We start from the raw sequence: 17,733 nt of genomic DNA, 5'->3' as shown, positions 1-17,733 counted from the left end.
CTGCTATTTGATCCTTACCATGATCTTGGTTATCTCCCTGAGCCATCATTACCGCCTCTTAATAAGGAAAAGTGGTCTTACGTAAGTAGCTAGATTAACAGGCATTAATGGTAGAGCAAAATTATTGCAAGTTTCCTCAGGCTTCTTTTTTGAGCTACTTCCTTCCTAATTTGGAAGAATTATCTACATTTGCAAGAGGGAACCAAAGACTCCTCATAAAACCATTTTTTCCTCTGTTGAAATAGCTAACACACATGGCAAGACAAGAGGTCTAGGACTGAGACAATTCTCTTTCCACACAGACCACCAAAGACCCTTCAAATTCTCCGTTGCCAGTGATCTGGGCCAGATGGCTCAGAACAATCACTTTTAAGAGTATCTTGGAACATGTGCTTGCTTGCTTTTGAATTTAAAGGTGAATGGGCTTGCAACTTATGTCAAAGGGTCATCCCAAAGCCCCAGCTGGAGGTCTCTACAGCTTGTTATCCAAACATTTCCCCAGGACCCTGCACTTAAGCATGTCTTTTTTTTTTTTTTTTTCTCAACGCGCACTCCTCTGGGGACCTAGATGCCTAGGTAAATGTAAATCCCCAGACAGAGAAAGCTACCATACCAGAATTTGGCACTGACTGACAAGGATCACTTTACCCAAGATGTGGGACAGACAAAGTATGCTGTGGGGTGCGGAGAGATGGGGGCTGTGGTTCCTGTTGACAGGGTAACTTCTGGTTTTATTCAAGGATTCTGTAAGCTGTGTGATCACTTCAGAGGAGGGAACCCAGCTCGTCACCTTATAAACTTCTCAGCTGTGAGACTTAGGGTCTCTTTGGGGACTCCTCTCTCTTGGCCCTGTTGTCCTTGCCCTCCTGCCCTTAGAGACTTCACCTGGAGGGAGGTGCTGTGGGTACCCTGTCCCTCTCACATGTACAGCCTGGAGGGCAGCACACCGATGGGAGGAAGAGTAGATGGCTTGCGTCCTCTGAGATTGATGAGGATGCTGAATCCAATTTGCACACTTTCTGGATGATTTAGACTCTTAGAAGATGTGAATTCTGCTCTGTGGAGTACTTGTGTCTGGATGTAGCACTCACGTTAATGGAGGTTCCTATCTAACGGTAGGACAGGACTGGAGCTCAGCCACCCGGTTTCCCATGGACTAACTCCTGGGCTTTCTGGATTGCTCTTTAGAGATGCCCCAGTACATGCCTATACTATATGCAGAAAACAGAGTGAAGTGCTGGATGCTCTCCTGCTTTTGGGTTCCACCACCTCACTGATGATGGTGCTAGCTGAGACTCCCGCATTGCCTCATGCGCTCCATGTCTTAACTCTTCACACTGTCTGCCTTGGCTCCTAACTGACCTGCTCTGGCTCATTTGCTGAGGCTAGAGGGCTACTTCTTAGCTATTGTAATACCTATGTGGGAGGCATACCAGCAGGTATCGTGGATCTTCTTAAAATTAACTTAAAACCAGAAGTCTCATTGGCTTTGGTCACGGCACTAACCAACTTCAGTCCAAACGCCTTTTAGCAGTTAGACTCCTAATTTCCACGAATATCAATATAAAACAGATATTTACCTGCTACTTGAACCTGTATCACAGGTCCTTCAAAATCCCCGTTGCCCAGCTTTTAAATCCATTACTAATCCTATGATCCCATGCCGAGATTCTTAATTTCTTACCACCAGTCACCTCTCCTGGGGCTGGTGCTAGCTGCATCTGCAAGAGAGTTATGAGTCAATCATGAGTCATGACAAGCTAAATGCTGTGCACAATTAACTGCCTATTTAGAGTTTTAAAGAAACACTGATGCTGTTAGAGTTGCAGTGACTTACGAATAATTACGATTCCTGGGATAGATTTCATGTTTCCTGTATTGACACAGTCAGATGGCACTGTCTTCTCAGCGTAGGCCAGTCACAAATACGTACATTCTTGTGCAGGAAGATCTGGTGCTGGAAGCCAAAGAGGAATCTGCAGTTTATAGTACACACTTGTAATCCCAATACCAGTACTTGAACACAGAATGGTTTTCCTGGAGTTTTCATATGTTCTGCTCTTTCTTACAAATGGCTCTTACAGACTCAAGGCTTGCCTATGCTTAAGATGCTGTTAATATTAACTATAACTGATAATAGTAGGTCAATGATGTACAACTGTTTATATAGAAATGCTCTTTTGGATGCCAGTGTTATTTGCCATGTTGTTTGCTTTAAGTTGTTCAGGTGAGACAGCACTGACCGTAATGGAAAATCTTTTCCCTACTGTGGACACAGTTGGACCTGACTTCACGCAAAAACCTGAGGTCTTAAGGTACCCCATGTGGCATTTGACATTTGTGGTTCCCCCCGCCCCGAGTACTGCTCATGCCTTGGCTGTCCAGCTCTCTGTAGACTCTCCTGTAACAATGAGAACCTCTTCTTCAAATATTTTTAATCAAGAAAAATCTTCTCATACTATAGTTGACAAACACAGTAGACTTCAAGCCCAAAAGACAATGGAGGGCACATTTTCCTCTTCTGAAATTTTTTATGTTAGATATGGCATCAAACACTAGGGACCCCATCAGGTAGTTATCTGTCCATCTTCTATTCCAAAGCATTTTACAGATTGATAGATAGAGATCGAATGTGTTCCTGATGGAGAGAGCAGCAATCTGCAAAAAGGGAAGGGCAAGTATTGAAATGCTATGACAATGTATCCAGCATCTGCTACAGATATGATGCCGTATATTCCTTATTGCATATAGAAATATGCATGGCCTACTGCTTCAGTATTTTGTTGGTGCATTTTATTCTTGAAGATATTTGCTGCAGAAATCTGCAGTAAACAGTTCCATGGGGTCTTTTATATGATTGAATGAACTATCAGAAAAGGTGGTCATGTACTGCTATTTCCATTTTTGTCTTGTTTTTCCACTGAATCCTTCAGAATCAATTCTTCAGGGGGAAAGCCAAGTCCAAGACTTCCATGGAGTTATGCCAACAGAGAATTTGGCCCCAGGTTTCTTTTTGTGTATGATGAATTGACAGCCTTGTACCTGTAGCCAAAGGGAGCAGATGGAAGAAATTCTAGTGACAATCTTGTTCTAGTTGTATGCTTCAACAAAACACAAAATATTGCAAGGAAGTCTTTTCCTCCTATAATTTTATGTATCAAATGAGGGTATCAAGGAGCCAGAAGTGCCCATTTTAGTTTACATGCAGCTCTGCAAGCCACCAGAGCACAATTTCCCAGTACCACTTTCATAACAGACAAAGCATTAACTGTTTTGTTGTTCTTCCTCCTCTCAGGTTCTGAAAAAAGATATATATCTTCTGACATTCTGTGATATTTTTGTTATAACTACAGTGAACCCCACTGCTCAGTGTGACTGTGACAAACGTAGGACCCCTGGGGTTCAATCAAGTCTTCTGCTGGGGACCTGAAGCTGTGAAATCAAGCCTGGTTTAGTGACACAAGTCTGGAGCCCATTCCTTGTTGATCCAGCTGTAAATGGTATGGACTCATGGCCGGACAGGTTGGTGAGCTGCTGCCTACAAGAACTACAATGCCATTTCCAAACATATACAACTGTCTTTTTCCAAGATACTTGTCTCATAAACCTCATATTCACTAGGATGTAAGCTATTAGTCTCAGTGAAGTCTCCTACAACTGCTGATATGAGAGAGTTGGCTTAAGTGATGAGTGATGTTTTTCAGTGGTCGGTATTGGGACTGGCGCTGTTTAACATCTTTGTTGGTGACATGGACAGTGGGATTGAGCACACCCTCAGTAAGTTTGCTGACAAAACCAAGCTCTGTGGTGTGGTTGACATGCTGGAGGAAAGGGATGCCATCCAGAGGGACCCAGACAGGCTTGAGATTTGGGCCCATGTGAACCTCATGAAGTTCAACAAGGCCAAGTGCAAGGTCCTGCACGTGAGTCGGGGCAATCCCAAGCACAAATACAGGCTGGGTGATGAGTGGATTGAGAGCAGCCCTGAGGAGAAGGACTTGGGGGTGTTGGTTGACAGGAACCTCAACATAACCCAGCAATGTGTGCTCACAGCCCAGAAAGCCAACCGTATCCTGGGCTGCATCAAAAGAAGCACAGCCAGCAGGTCCAGGGAGGTGATTCTCCCCCTCTGCTCTGCTCTCCTGAGACCCCACCCGCAGTACTGTGTCCAGCTCTGGGGCCCCCACCATAAAAAGGACATGGACCTGTTGGAGCAGGTCCAGAGGAGGACCAAGAAGATGACCAGGGGGCTGGAGAGCCTATCCTATGAAGACAGTCTGAGAGGGTTGGGGTTGTTCAGCCTGGAGAAGAGAAGGCTCCGGGGGCACCTTACAGCAGCCTGCCAGTACCCAAAGGGGGCCCACAAGCAAGCCGGAGAGGGACTTTTTACAAGGGCATGTAGTGATAGGACAAAGGGTAATGGCTTTAAACAGAAAGAGGGTAGATGTAGATTAGATATTAGGAAGAAGTTCCTCACTATGAGGGTGGTGAGGAACAGGTTCCCAGAGAAGTTGTGGCTGCCCCATCCCTGGCAGTGTTCAAGGCCAGGTTGGATGGGGCTTGGAGCAACCTGGTCTAGTGGAAGGTGTCCCTGTCCATGGCAGGGGGGTGGGAACTAGGTGATCTTTAAAGTTCCTTCCAACCCAAACCATTCTATCACTCTATGATTCTAAGAAGGAACTGTGGTATGAACAGGAATAATCTCTTCCTCATGCTTATAAGAATATGAAATCAGCTGGACAGCATCAGAAGAATGATCCAACTAGCCCAGGAGTCAGCCTTCAAAAAGAGTTACTATGTGGTTTGTCAGAGGTAGCACTTGATAGTGGCATATTTGGCCTCAGACATCTCACTTTGGCTATGCTCCTCTTGGCAATGACCTTCTATTTCCCAGGAGCATGGACAATCAGTAGTTGCCAGTCTCCAACATGTGATAGTAGGACTGGTACTTCTGGAAATCACGGAATCGGACTACAACAGCAGTGATAGACGAGACCCTATGAAACCCCAGCACCTCTCACCTTTTCATTCCCTTTTCTCCCACCCACTGACAAAAGCACCATCCAGTGGAGCGGAGCAAGGGTTTGGCCAACACTGTGCCCATGGCAGCAGCCAGACTTCAAAGGTGGCAGGAACGGATGGTAATACCCCTCTAGTTAAGGGATGTTTGATGAAACACTCCAGAGAGTGGTTTCTGGCACTCAGTTCAGTAAGACTAGTTTCTCTTAAGGGGGAAAAAAAAAATTAAAAAAGGAAGAAAACAAGGACAAGAACAATCCCCAGGAAAACAGCAGTTAGCATGCTGGATAAAGGCAATATGAACAGTACACTCACAGCAGTCCTTCCTCCAAATGCTCTCATGGCAGCCGTCCAACAAATAATCATTTGAGGACTTCCTGAGTCAGAGATATTGTCACTACGTACATTACAACAATATTATGCAACTGTTTAATACAATTGTGGTGTGCACAATTTAAAATATATGTTGTATACTGTTATATTGCACATAACACAATACATCCACATTTTACTTTGGCTGAAGTTTTCTTTCATGAATTTGTCCAGTCACTTTCTGAATTATGTAAACTTGTAGCATCCATAACTTTCTGCAGTGAAAATTTCCACAGCTCGACTGAATAGTGTATGAAAATTCACCTCTTTTGTTTGCTTTTATCTAGTCATCTGCTAGTTTCATTTGAAGTTCTCTTGCTTTTGTACTGGATGAGACAGCTTATAATAACAATTTATAATGTTCTTTTCTAGCCACTCATTTTCATAGACCTTTCTACCCTCTCAGTTATCTCTCTGCCAGTCTGCTCACTTGTCTATTTATTATTTAGCAGTTCCATACCTTTGATTGTCCTTATCACTCATCTCTGTACTTCTTCCAGTTTTGCTATTGTCCTTGAGATAGAAGAACCAGAACTGCACTGAGCACCTCCAAGAGGCACACTGTGCATATTATTTTCTGTTTAGTTTGCTATTGCTTTCCTAATAATTTTTAATACACTAGTTGCTTTTTGCTTAAAACCAGAACAATTAATAATATATTAGAGAAATAACAAGGAAATAGCCTAGATCATCCCTTAGCACTAATGAGGTATGAACTGATCTTGGCATACCAAATGCAAGAGCAGCAAAGATGCTGAAGGTGCAAAGAAGTCACACGTATGCTCATAACTCATAGAAAGACTGCCGCCTCCTACTTGAACCCTAAGGAACTGTCTTAAATGAGAGCTTTTATTAAAAATAATGCTTTGATTAACCTTCAGCTTTTCTTGCTGGCATTTATTGCTCTCTGGAAGGGCTATGACATTTCCAAGGGGCCAACCTTTGAGCAGTAGTTCAAAACTTCCTGGCCCAGAAGGAGATCTAGATTAAGACTGTACAGTTCTCAGACGGGGACAGCCTCCTAAGGAGCTTTAATTACTTGGCATGGAAGCTGGGACATGTGAGGGGACTGCTTCCTGCCACTGTTAGCTACCAGCCCAGAAGAAGGCTCCTCCAACAATTCCAGGATTTTCATTTGGGAGGAACTACTTCCATGTTTTATAATTACAAAGATCAAGACTGATTTAATTTTGATTCAGCAAAAGGCCTTTGAATACTAAAGTAATTCTCTTAGCTCAGTGTTTTCCATACAGATTTGGTTGGCGTCAACACAAACACATGGCACCGTTTGGAGGACGGGCACTGTGAGTGGCCTCTTCTCAGAGTTTTCATGGCTTTGACAAGTAATTAGGGTTTGAATTTTGAGTCATGACAGGCAGAATTTTAATCAGGAAAACAAGAAAATTAATATGTAAAGAAAAGAACAGAGACAGACTAGCATCAGCTGAATGACAGCAGAAACAGAACTGCCATGGTCGTTTTATCAGAGCTTTGGAGAGAAATGCTGAGAATTTTTATGGCATACATAAGGAAAATGGGAAAAGAGAAGTTTGAGAGAAATGTGTCTTTTGAGAACGATCAATAAAGGAAAAAGAAGCCAAAGGCAAGAGGACTAATTTAGAACTAGGTATGGGTGATCCATAACATTTCCAGTACTAGGTTCAACTGGATCTAGTAAAGTTATTCAGAGACGCTGATGCTGAAAGGAACACTTCCAGTTCTTGGACCTCATTTACAGAACACAGCTGTTGTGGAGAAAATGGAAAAAATTAAAAGCTTTAACAGTATATTCACTTATTCACATGTCATTCTACATTTCGACTCACTAAACTAACTCATCAATCACAGCTCCACCAGGATCCTGCAGCACTCACTATTTCAGGCATTCTTTTCTGAGGAAATTGGGAACATTTCCATATAAATACTGGAGAATCCCATTGAATTGTCTGAAGACAAATCTAACTCCCTTATCTTTGAATCAAGAAGATAAGTTCATTTCAGATCAAGACTAGAGTTTGCTTTTTCAATAACAGCACTCTAGACTTTGCAAGAATGAGGCAGGAAAGAAAGGAAATTAATCCTGCTGAATCAAATCGGCGTTGGTGGAGTTTCTGGTCGTATAGGGGTTGTGAACGGCATTCCTTCCTTACTGCGCTGTAGTCTGCTTCCTGACCCCACAACCTCTGAGAGAAGCACACTCTACTCTGCAGGAGCGGTAGAGCAATGGTCCCCTGTTATTCTCACATTTCCATTTTTCCAGTTAAAAAATGTTGACATTATGTTGAGTCTTTTATTATTGTGTTTTGAGAGGGGTAAGAAGGGTTGATTTATTAGACTTTTTTTTGCCTTCAGGCATTTAACAAACAGGTTTTCAGCTGTATGTCTTTGGCTTTAGCTTACTTAGCCTGTTTAACAGCTTTTAGCTTATTTAGATAATTTTAGCTTATGTCTTTTTCTTATGATGATTCTTGGCAATGCCAGTTGATGATTCTGGGACTCTTGGTAGGTGCAACACGGCAAATGACAGAGACAGTGTCTGTGCCACAAGAATTTCTGGGTAAGTACCAGACAGAACACGATCCAGTGGGTAAAACATACCTCACCCACATGAGAATAGGAAGTGAGAATTTAACACATTTTCTTTTCAAGAAATTTTTCCTGATGGCTCATACCTCGTCCTTCCCCTCTCCTCCCCTCCCTCTTCTCTGTGAAGTACAGGTGTCTTCTCTACAAATAACCTCAAATATTCACAGCTAGAGCTGCAGAAACAGTTTTCCTCAAGCCAGAAGCTTTTAATCTTTAATTTTGGAACATATTTATTTCTTTATATGAGTATCAGTATGGATTCTTACCAGATAGTGGGACTAGAAAAGAATTACTTTTCATACAAAACCTGTAATGGGAAAGTTCAGGTCAAGAATCTTCTGAAGTACAATCTTGTCCAATTTCTTTCTTCTGGACCAGAAGTCAGGGGATGGCTTTGAAATGACAGGCTGCAGGGGACAGAGAATTGTGTTAATGTACGTTACGCTTCCTAGTTCCTGCCAGCTACAAACTCCTCAGCCAAGCCATTCCATTGGCATACACATGGAAAGAGCAAGATGACATGCTGCTTTTAGGAGGGAATGGAACCTGAGGTATAAAAAGCTTCAGAAAGTGACCTTTGCTCTGAGACGGCTTTGTCCCTCCACGGCGAGGGCTGCAAGAACCAGCAGTGTCATGGGGTTGCCCTGCTCGCGATGCTGAAACTCTTAGGGAGGGCGGAGACAGAAAATTTTGCCTGTTTCTACTCACCCCACGCGACCTGCAAAGCTTGTCCCTCGCCCTGATCGTAGTGCTGTGCTCTCAGCCTACTGGGCAGGCACTGCAGCCGCAGCCTGTCTGTAGGAAAGCCCTCCTCTTCGTAAGATCATTCGGGTGGGAGCATCGCTGGCGCCGTTTCAATTGTGTAATTAGTTGTATATGAAGCTACCAGGCCTTTCTTTGCTGGCCCTCTTCTGAAGCATGAAGTAGCAGCATTATCTGAAGTGCAGCTTGGCAGGAGCTATGCTTTGCTCCATCTAACTGATACAAGATCAGGCACGAATTCCCAAACAGCTGTGGAAATTCCTGAGTGAGTATAGGGAACAACTCAGAGGCAGTAAGGGAAGAGGTGGAAAAGGAGACAGGTTTCTGCTTTGCCACAGGGAGGAAGACACAACCCGACGTAACGGAGGAATGATCCTTCCCCAGAACACAGGGAAAGGGAAAGAAGTATCTGCAGAACATCTTTCCACTAGATTTGGTTTGCCCAGTATATTAAAACAATAAACAGGTTTGCAAACTGTTCCAGCTAGCATGACAGAGCTCTATGGTCCTTGATATTAATAACCTGAGTACTATCAAAAGTAAAATTTATGGTACCTACAGTTGAACTGAAGGTGGTTTACAGAGTTTAAAATGAGAAGACGGTATTAGATCATCCGATATGAATCTCTAGTATTTCACAGACCATTTCACAGATGTATCATCCAGCTCCCCTTTTATTGTGCTATCTTGTGTTTGGCTAAACACATTTGCCAGCAATTTAGCTAGGCTGGAATCCAAGAAACAGAAAGCTGGAGAATCCACCACTGCTTTATTAGCTTAATCCAGTGGTTAATCAGCTTCACTGTTAAAAATTTGTGCCTAATGTCCCATTTGAATGTGCGTGACTTTAGTTTCCAGAAACTTGTTTTTTTTTTCCCTGTGGTTTTCTCTATTTAATGCAATTTAATTTAAGTCTCTTACTGTTATTTTCTCTTCAAAAAGGTAAGATGATGTCATGCCTCAGGTCTTCTTTTTAAGTGAACTGATGTCTCAGTCTAAAGCCACCCCTGCACTTTCCTCAAATCTCTGTTGCAAAGGGGGTTTTGCATATATTCCATTTTCTATACATTTGTTCTAAAAACAGAAAAGCTAGAATTGTTAGTAGCATTTCAGAATCAAGTTTCACCAGTGTTGTACAGGAAAATGAACTTGTCTCCCTAACTCTGAGTATTGAAAGTGACATTTTTACCTGAACATCACAGTGGGAGTTTTTGGTGAGAGGCTTGCACATTGTGATGCTTAAATCATTTTCAGATCCACATGACTGCAGTAAAAGTTCACCATTCTGTAAACTTGGCTTGAATTTCATGTTCTTAGCTTTGCATTGTGGTGAACTACATTTTTTGAGCATGCCAGGGACACAGCCACAGCCTCACTGTAATTTACCATACCATGTATCTTCATATGGTCTGCAAATTTCATCAGGTCTTTGTATTTACTTCACATCATTAATTCAAATGTTGAAAGATATCCGGATTAGTACAACTGTACCCAAAATCCCACTACAGACATTCATATTCAGTTATGATTCTATGCGGGCAATTCATCATTGGCATCTGTTTAAAAAATCACTTCCTAGACTATTTTCTCACTGTTCCTTTATTGTTCATATACAATACTGATCTTTATCAGAATGTACTAGTATACTGCCAAATTTCTTACCAAAGCCTAAATAAATTACATTTTGCACTTTTCTCAAAAAAAAAAAAACTATCTTAAAAATACAATTTAAAAAATCAAACCAAAACCAAAATCAGACTAGCTTTAAAAGGTCTATTTCCTATTAAAAAGAACCTTCATCGGCACTTATCCTATGTTTGATATCCAACTCTTTAATAGCTATAATTCATGTCTAGTCTTCACTACTGAAGATTTATACACCTATGACAGATCAGGGTAACCAGTGCATACTACTTTGAGCCATCACCCCTGCCTTTGGAATACTGCTGCAGCATTAACAGTCTTCCTGTCTCTTGGAACAGCTGTGGTGTTCCAAGATTTATTAAAACTAAATGTCAACAGACAAGAGGTCTACCTGGCCAGCTCCTCAGGTCTCTGGGTACAAATTATATAGGCCTGTAGACTTAACAAAAATTTTCTCTTGCAGATGTTTAATATCCTCCTTAGTTGCTATGGAACTGTGAAATACTTTTCATTTCCTCTTATGATGGAAAAAAAGCACATTTTCCAATGAATTAACAGAAATATTTATTAAACTTCTATTTTTCTTCTTAATAAATATCTTTTTTTCCTTTTTCTCCTTTATCATCTCCATTTAGCAGCAAGCCTAAGAAGAATTTCTTTTCTAATAATATTCAGCTTCTCATTTTTTCTATGTGATGCTAACATTCTTTAGCAAGTCTTCTACATTACATGATTGTATATGGCTCCTTACCTATTTTTCATTACTTACCATTTGTATTCACAAATCCTGCCCTGGCTTCATTACTGTGTCAAGACTGGCTCTAAGCCAAAGTTGTCCCTTCTGATAGGTTGGAACTGTCTTTTTTAACCATCTAATAAATCCTTCTTTTAAACCAACTATTTTCAGTCTTTTTTTTTTCTACACAATTTTGCTCACAATTTTTTCTGTTTTAAAAATTAACTTTTGTATACATGCTGTGCATGTTTATGTGTAGTACATATTTTTATAATTACTGTTTAGGGTAATCTTTTTCCACAGTGACTGCAATTAGTCTTGGTTACTGGTTCACCAATCTTCCACTCTGGGATTAATTCTTCTTTATCATAATCTGGCGCTAAACAGTGCGGCACCTCTCATGTAAGAAAATTACTCAAATTTTTAGAAAGTTTAACAATGTCTTAGTACTGGCAGACTGAGCCCTCCTTCCTTGGTGTTCTACACTTTTAACGCAATAGGATGATGTATTTGTTATAGAACGAACTGTTAAAAGATCAAAACTTTTGTTGATCTGCCCGACTAGGACATGCTTGAAAGACCATTGCTTTAACTACACTCACTTTATTATGTGGGACTAAAGAAGCTGATAAGACTAACAAGGCTAGACACAGGTTAAAGAGCAACTCTCGTGGATTACATTAATACACTAAGTAGTGCTGGCTGTCTTGCCTGTCGGCAAGCTACCAAGAAATTAAGGATATTATATACAAACTCATGTCTGATGCTGGTGGAAATCAGCCAAACACAGCTGCAATTGGTCACGTCACTGTGAACATCTGACACGCTTACCCTTGTAACAAGAGATCCAGGTCATGGGCAAACTAGGAGGACTAAACACAGTAAAATAAATTATTAGCCTTCAGGGATATTATTGCAGTCAGTAGTGGTGACTGATTTTTGTGTTAATGTTTCTTTTTCTTTTTTTTCTACAAGCAAGATGGATCTTCCAGACACCGCCTGAATAAATAAAGGCATTGTGATTTCCTTGACAGTAAGGCTTGAGTTGTAGAAAAGACTGTCAACAAATAAATGGCTTGTAGGTCCAAATTCTGCTTTGAGTGGTATTTGCATAGCTCTGTGGAAATTGGCAGGGTTGACATTGTTCTCACGGATTTCAGTGTGGCTGCTCAGGCTTTAAACCAGAACTGAATTTGGCAATTAGCAGTCTGTCATACTAGACAGTAAACAAACATATATAGACATAGGTTCACTTTGTTAATACTGTTTTAAAAACAATCAAACCAATAGTGTCTACTTAAAATAGATAGGAGGGCAGACTGTAACATCTACATTCTCTGCATCTAAAAATCTTTTGTAATACAGGCAGTTTCAGAGGAGCACAATGATCTAAACTTCCAGCTTGTGTTTATTATCTAAAACGCATCATTTGTATTTTTCATCACCACTAATGAAGTCCAAAATCTGCATCTGTGTACTCCTTACACTGCAGGCTGTCAATTAGCTTTATCCTCAAAGCACTGGCCTGAAGCTACTGGCCCTCCTCATTTCAGGACAAAGAGGAGTGGAGGAACCTCTTGGTGGAGTGGCAGTGCTAAAGAGAAGCAAAGAGGAACAGATTTACAGTTTTCAGACATTTATATGTTGCTAAACATGACTTATAATTTTTTATTGAGAAAAAGCAGCTGAGCAAGAATTACCTGGTCCTTAGTCAACTTTCACACATCACTTGGAAGAAAATTGTCCTCACCAAAAAAACCTTGTGTGAAGAATCATTTATAATAAGAAAATAATACCATGGGAAACACTTTCTTTATTTCATAACATTGTACAACAGCTGCAATGTAAGGAGGAACATTCAGAAGTAGATAGAATTTTTTTATACAAACTATTCTGTTGAAGAGAGGATAAGTCATAATTATCCTTATGTTAATATATGGGGAGCTAAACAAAATTCCTCAATGGTTTGAGCATGTTCAAATTGCATTTTAAGCTCCCTGCTCTGCTTTCAATAATTTAAATGCCAACTCTATATAGGATGGACAAAACAGTCTAGAAAACTGAGAGGGGTGGCCAGAAAAGTCTAGGTTGCACATTTTCCCCTTCCCTTCCAAACACAACCCAACGGATGATCAGGACAGTCTGACTGTGTGGCACAGACCGCTATAAGACTGCTGGCAAAACAGTACAAAAAAAGGATGTTGAATGCTAACAGTTCATTAAGCCTACCAGATGCCGTCTATTTAGAACACGAAATAAACTTCATAATTAGATATACAAAGTCCTTAGGAAGGACTTGTCCTTACTTCTCTCAACATTTAATATGCCAGGACCCCTCAGCACTTCTCCTGCTTCCCGTATAGTAATCCATGAATCCCTCTACCTTGTAAGGTAGACTTGCAGACTCAACTCATTTTCTCCTCCAGGACAGTACCTAGGGCCCTTGGCAACTGAGGAATCCTACTGTTCTGCAAGTCACTTACCCTGTACCATTCATAATGTTTATTATCATCAATTCATAAAAAACATTATACAACACTCCACCCCTGCAGTCCAAACAGCTTGACTTCCCGGTGCTGCACAGTTACTGAAAATCTGCAGCAGTCAGGGTGGAACTGTTCAAAGGGGACATCGCGCTCTGCTTCTGTAAGGAGGTGGTCTCCCCTGAGTGCTAGGACTTGAAGTAACACAGTAACTTCTGCACAAAGCTCCATGAATATCTGCTTTTTCTTGGAAAAATTCTAGATCTGACGCTGATCATCTCCAATGTACAAAGCAATATAATCTTCACTAATTTGCCTGTATCAGAATATGCAACCAGTAGCATTATTCAGCAGAGCCATTAAGTCTGCAGTGACCAAATTAACTTCTAGTTTTCAGTATGCCAATAGCTGCTTCTAAAATAATAATCAGGATCTGGACAGAGTCTGAGCGTCTACTGAATACTACAAGCCATTGATCCCAACTGGGAGAAGTTCAGCCCGTGAATCACAACATTTATCCTTCTGGCTGGAATGGATAAGAATTATGCAGAAACAGACGTGCCTCAGCCAAATGGGTTGGCAGGCTACAGGGACTTCTGGGTTCGCAGAAAGCTTCTGAAAAAATGCATGAAGCTCTTTTGCCTAGAAATGGCTTTTGATGCTGAAGTACAACAAAGTCTGTGACATGCCTCCAGAAATACTTGAGTCAGGTGTATGCAGCTGCAATGCCAATGTGGTAAAAAGACTAAATCAATAAGAATGCTTGAGGTGAGGTGGTGTGATGGGACCAATAAACTCAATGTTTGAGAGAAATGTTTTGTGTGAAGTAGCAGTCCCAGGGCACCTAGTAACTAACCAAGGAGCTGACGCTAGATCTCTGAAGAAGGATAAAGGCAATTGGAATTAAGAGATATAAGCAAATGACTAAGGAGTGCTCTGTGGCCCATTAATGACTCTCTTTTGAGCTCTCTGAGGTCTGGTCTCAGGTTCCTGTATTTGGAACCAACTTGATCCAGTTGGAAATCTGGGCCCTGCATCCTCCAGAATGAAACTGTTTAAACATCCAGCTTTAATAGAGTGGCTTTAAAAACAGGTGGGTCCCCAAGGACTTTCCAAGAGGCTGTTAATCCTGGATGCTAGCGGGCAGGCATTCAGGTCCAAATTAGACATGTTCTTCGTTCTCAAGATGAAAGGCAGAGAATAGCTGTATGCACATAGTACAAAGGCAGCATACTTGTCTAGAAAATGTTATTCCTGTTTCTAAATACACAAGTCTTGTAACACCAGTCTGAGAAAGGAGAGAAGAAATAGCTTCTTAGGCACAGATTTGTCATTTTCTGAGGATCAAGCCATGCTTCAGTCCTGCAGAGTGCTAATTCCTTCCCCTCTTTCCTGCAAAAATGAGTCCCTTTCGAACTCTGATAGTCTGCATCTGATCATACTGAAGTCCCTATAGATGAACTCCCTTTGTGCCTGTATTTGCCAAGCATTTCAAAGAGAACAGGAATAAGTTACTGAGCAGAATACAACAAAAGAATTCAACTGTTTTTCCCCTGGCTTTCTGTAAAGGAGAAGAGTGGGCTAGCAAAGCATGTAAATGAGGAGCCTACAAATCTTATTCACTGACAGTTCTCAACATGCAATTCCATAAACCAGGGCATTTTGACTTTCCTGTGTCAGGAACATTCTACGCCTCTGTCCTTCCCTTTCTCCAAGAACGGGTGCTCTCTCCATCGCTGCAGTACAAAGAAGACAAAGGGATTGTGATTCTCTTACTTTTTAAAGAATGGTGGCTTAAACAGAACAAATCAAAACAAAAATCCCCAGCTTCATATTGAAAAACAAAACAGAAAAACCTCTGTGACTCTGTAGAAGAATTGGCAAAGTTGCTATTTCACGGCTTCAACGAAGTGATAGAAAAGCGTGCAAAAATAGCTCCAGTTCAAGAAAGAGATTCCTGTTAATGGGTTAGAGCCATCCTCATGCACAAAGGGGACTCTCAAGTGCGAAATACATCTCTCAGAAAAACTAGACACCTTTGATAACACATATATGTGAGAAATGTGTGGCATTAAGCCAAAAATAGAAAATATAAATTTTACTGTCCAGATAACTATGCCAGAAGTAAATCTTCCCACTTTTGCTTGAAATGACATGTAAAACCTACTTGTGAGAACTATGCAGGAAAAACTTCACTGCTTGATTTAAGTGAGAAAAGGCTGCTCAGAACACAACCTGTAAGAGTAACTCAACGGTAGGAGTGACCCCAAGGCACGACTCCCTAAGATCATGAAAAAATGTCAGCATGAAGGTCAAAAAACATGAGCAATGTTATCAATTGTTATAAGAAAGGAAGGAAAAGATGCTGACATTCAGATACATGTATGTATTGCTTGTATTTGGGAGACACAGATGTTAGCATCGGACGCAGCAGTTAATCTGACATATTTCCCTGCCAACAGAGGATTGCTTCCCTTATCTAGAGCTTTGCTTCCATCTAGTTTTAACTTTCTTAATAAGCGAGGCTCTCCCTATTTCTACTGGAAGAGAATATTTCATAGTCTAAAACTGAGCTCATTACTTCTTCTTTCTTTTAATTTTTGTAAATTTATCCCATTATTTATGTTTACTGCTTCATTAAGCAGAGTGATTATGCCTAGTTTTGCTACAGTAAGCAATTTTCCTCTCTGTTATTCACACTTCCTTGGCTATAAGGAGAGAGATGTTATTTTAAAGAAGGCCTGAATCAGATCATTTAGATTGAGAAGGAATCAAGCTGTGAAACAGGAGTAACTAGAATTAGCAGATACTGACCTCTGCCAAGGTGACAACTGTTCCATACCACAAAGGCATATGTCATGATTTACACAGAGCAGGAGACGCCTCAGGACACACTCAAGGATGCTGGCTCTGCATGGGGGGGAACACCCAGAATGACACTAATCCTGCTCAGGTGCTAAAAGCAATAATCACCCATCCATTCACTGTGAATGGAAATCACCTAGACTAACAAAACGGGCTCCAGATAAGGTCGATTTCAGCAATGGAAGAGGGCATCAAAGAAACCCTGTTCTGAGATTTAGAAGTGTTCCAGTAATTAAAGCTGTTGAGAGCACAAGGGCTAATAAATGTCCAATGTGAGGTTCAAGGCATATTCTAACTCCTGTCCTGCACGCTTTTATTCAGCTCTATTTTTGATTGTTTTTACTATATTGTGGATGCTTTTTATTTATAAGCTAATTTATGTCTAATTAAATGTAAATAGATGAAAGAGGAGACTTACTTTCAGCAGACTTATTTAATTTATCTGTTGTCATGGGACAAAGGCAACCATCCAAAATGAGAAGGGCCTGGGGAAAGAAACCTGTTTCTGATGGCCATTTTATGTCATACGTATACTAAAACCAGAATACATATCCATAAAGCAAATCAAACTTCTGTTTATTTAGGTTTTTATTTCCATGATTTACAAAAACAAATTCGTCTGTAATTCATAAAGCCTGATAAGTTTCTGACTTCCTAGTATTGTTGGGAAACAGAAGTACTCGATTAGTGTAAAAAGGGATGTTTATAAGACTTGATTAAATTGGCATCAAACTTTTGTACACTTATCTGAAAACCAAGTTTTAACAAACTGACTACAGGAGCTTAAAGTCATTTGCCTTGCTATTCTTGGGAAGACTTCAGCACTCATTGTCACCGGGAAATTCGTAACAGTGAGCATTGATGACTCTGCATTTCGCCTGCCTTTGAGGGGAGACCTGTTTTGAGGCTGCTGAGCTTTTGAACATTTCCATGACTGTATCACTGTGAACACCCACAGCAGGTAGGAGGAATAAATTGGGAGATTGCTAAGCAGTAAAATAAAGCAGAAAAATCTCTCTTGACTATATACTCGTATTTTGATTCCCTCATCAAATGATGTGTTTCTGAAGAGATGTGCTTTAAAAATTATTAGTTCTCAGCTTCCTCCAGCAGTCTTCGTTCCCTTGTATCTTTCAAGTACCTTTCAGAGCTGTTTTAAAAACCCAGATGCTCTCCTTGACTCGACCTTTTCATTTTATAACGGAGCAATAAGGTTACAATTTGCATTTAGATTATATTTTCTTTGTAGGGATATCACAACACTGG

Source organism: Buteo buteo, chromosome 18, assembly GCF_964188355.1.
Source record: "Buteo buteo chromosome 18, bButBut1.hap1.1, whole genome shotgun sequence".
Classification (NCBI taxonomy): Eukaryota; Metazoa; Chordata; class Aves; order Accipitriformes; family Accipitridae; genus Buteo; species Buteo buteo.
Note: the sequence above shows the minus strand (reverse complement) of the source record.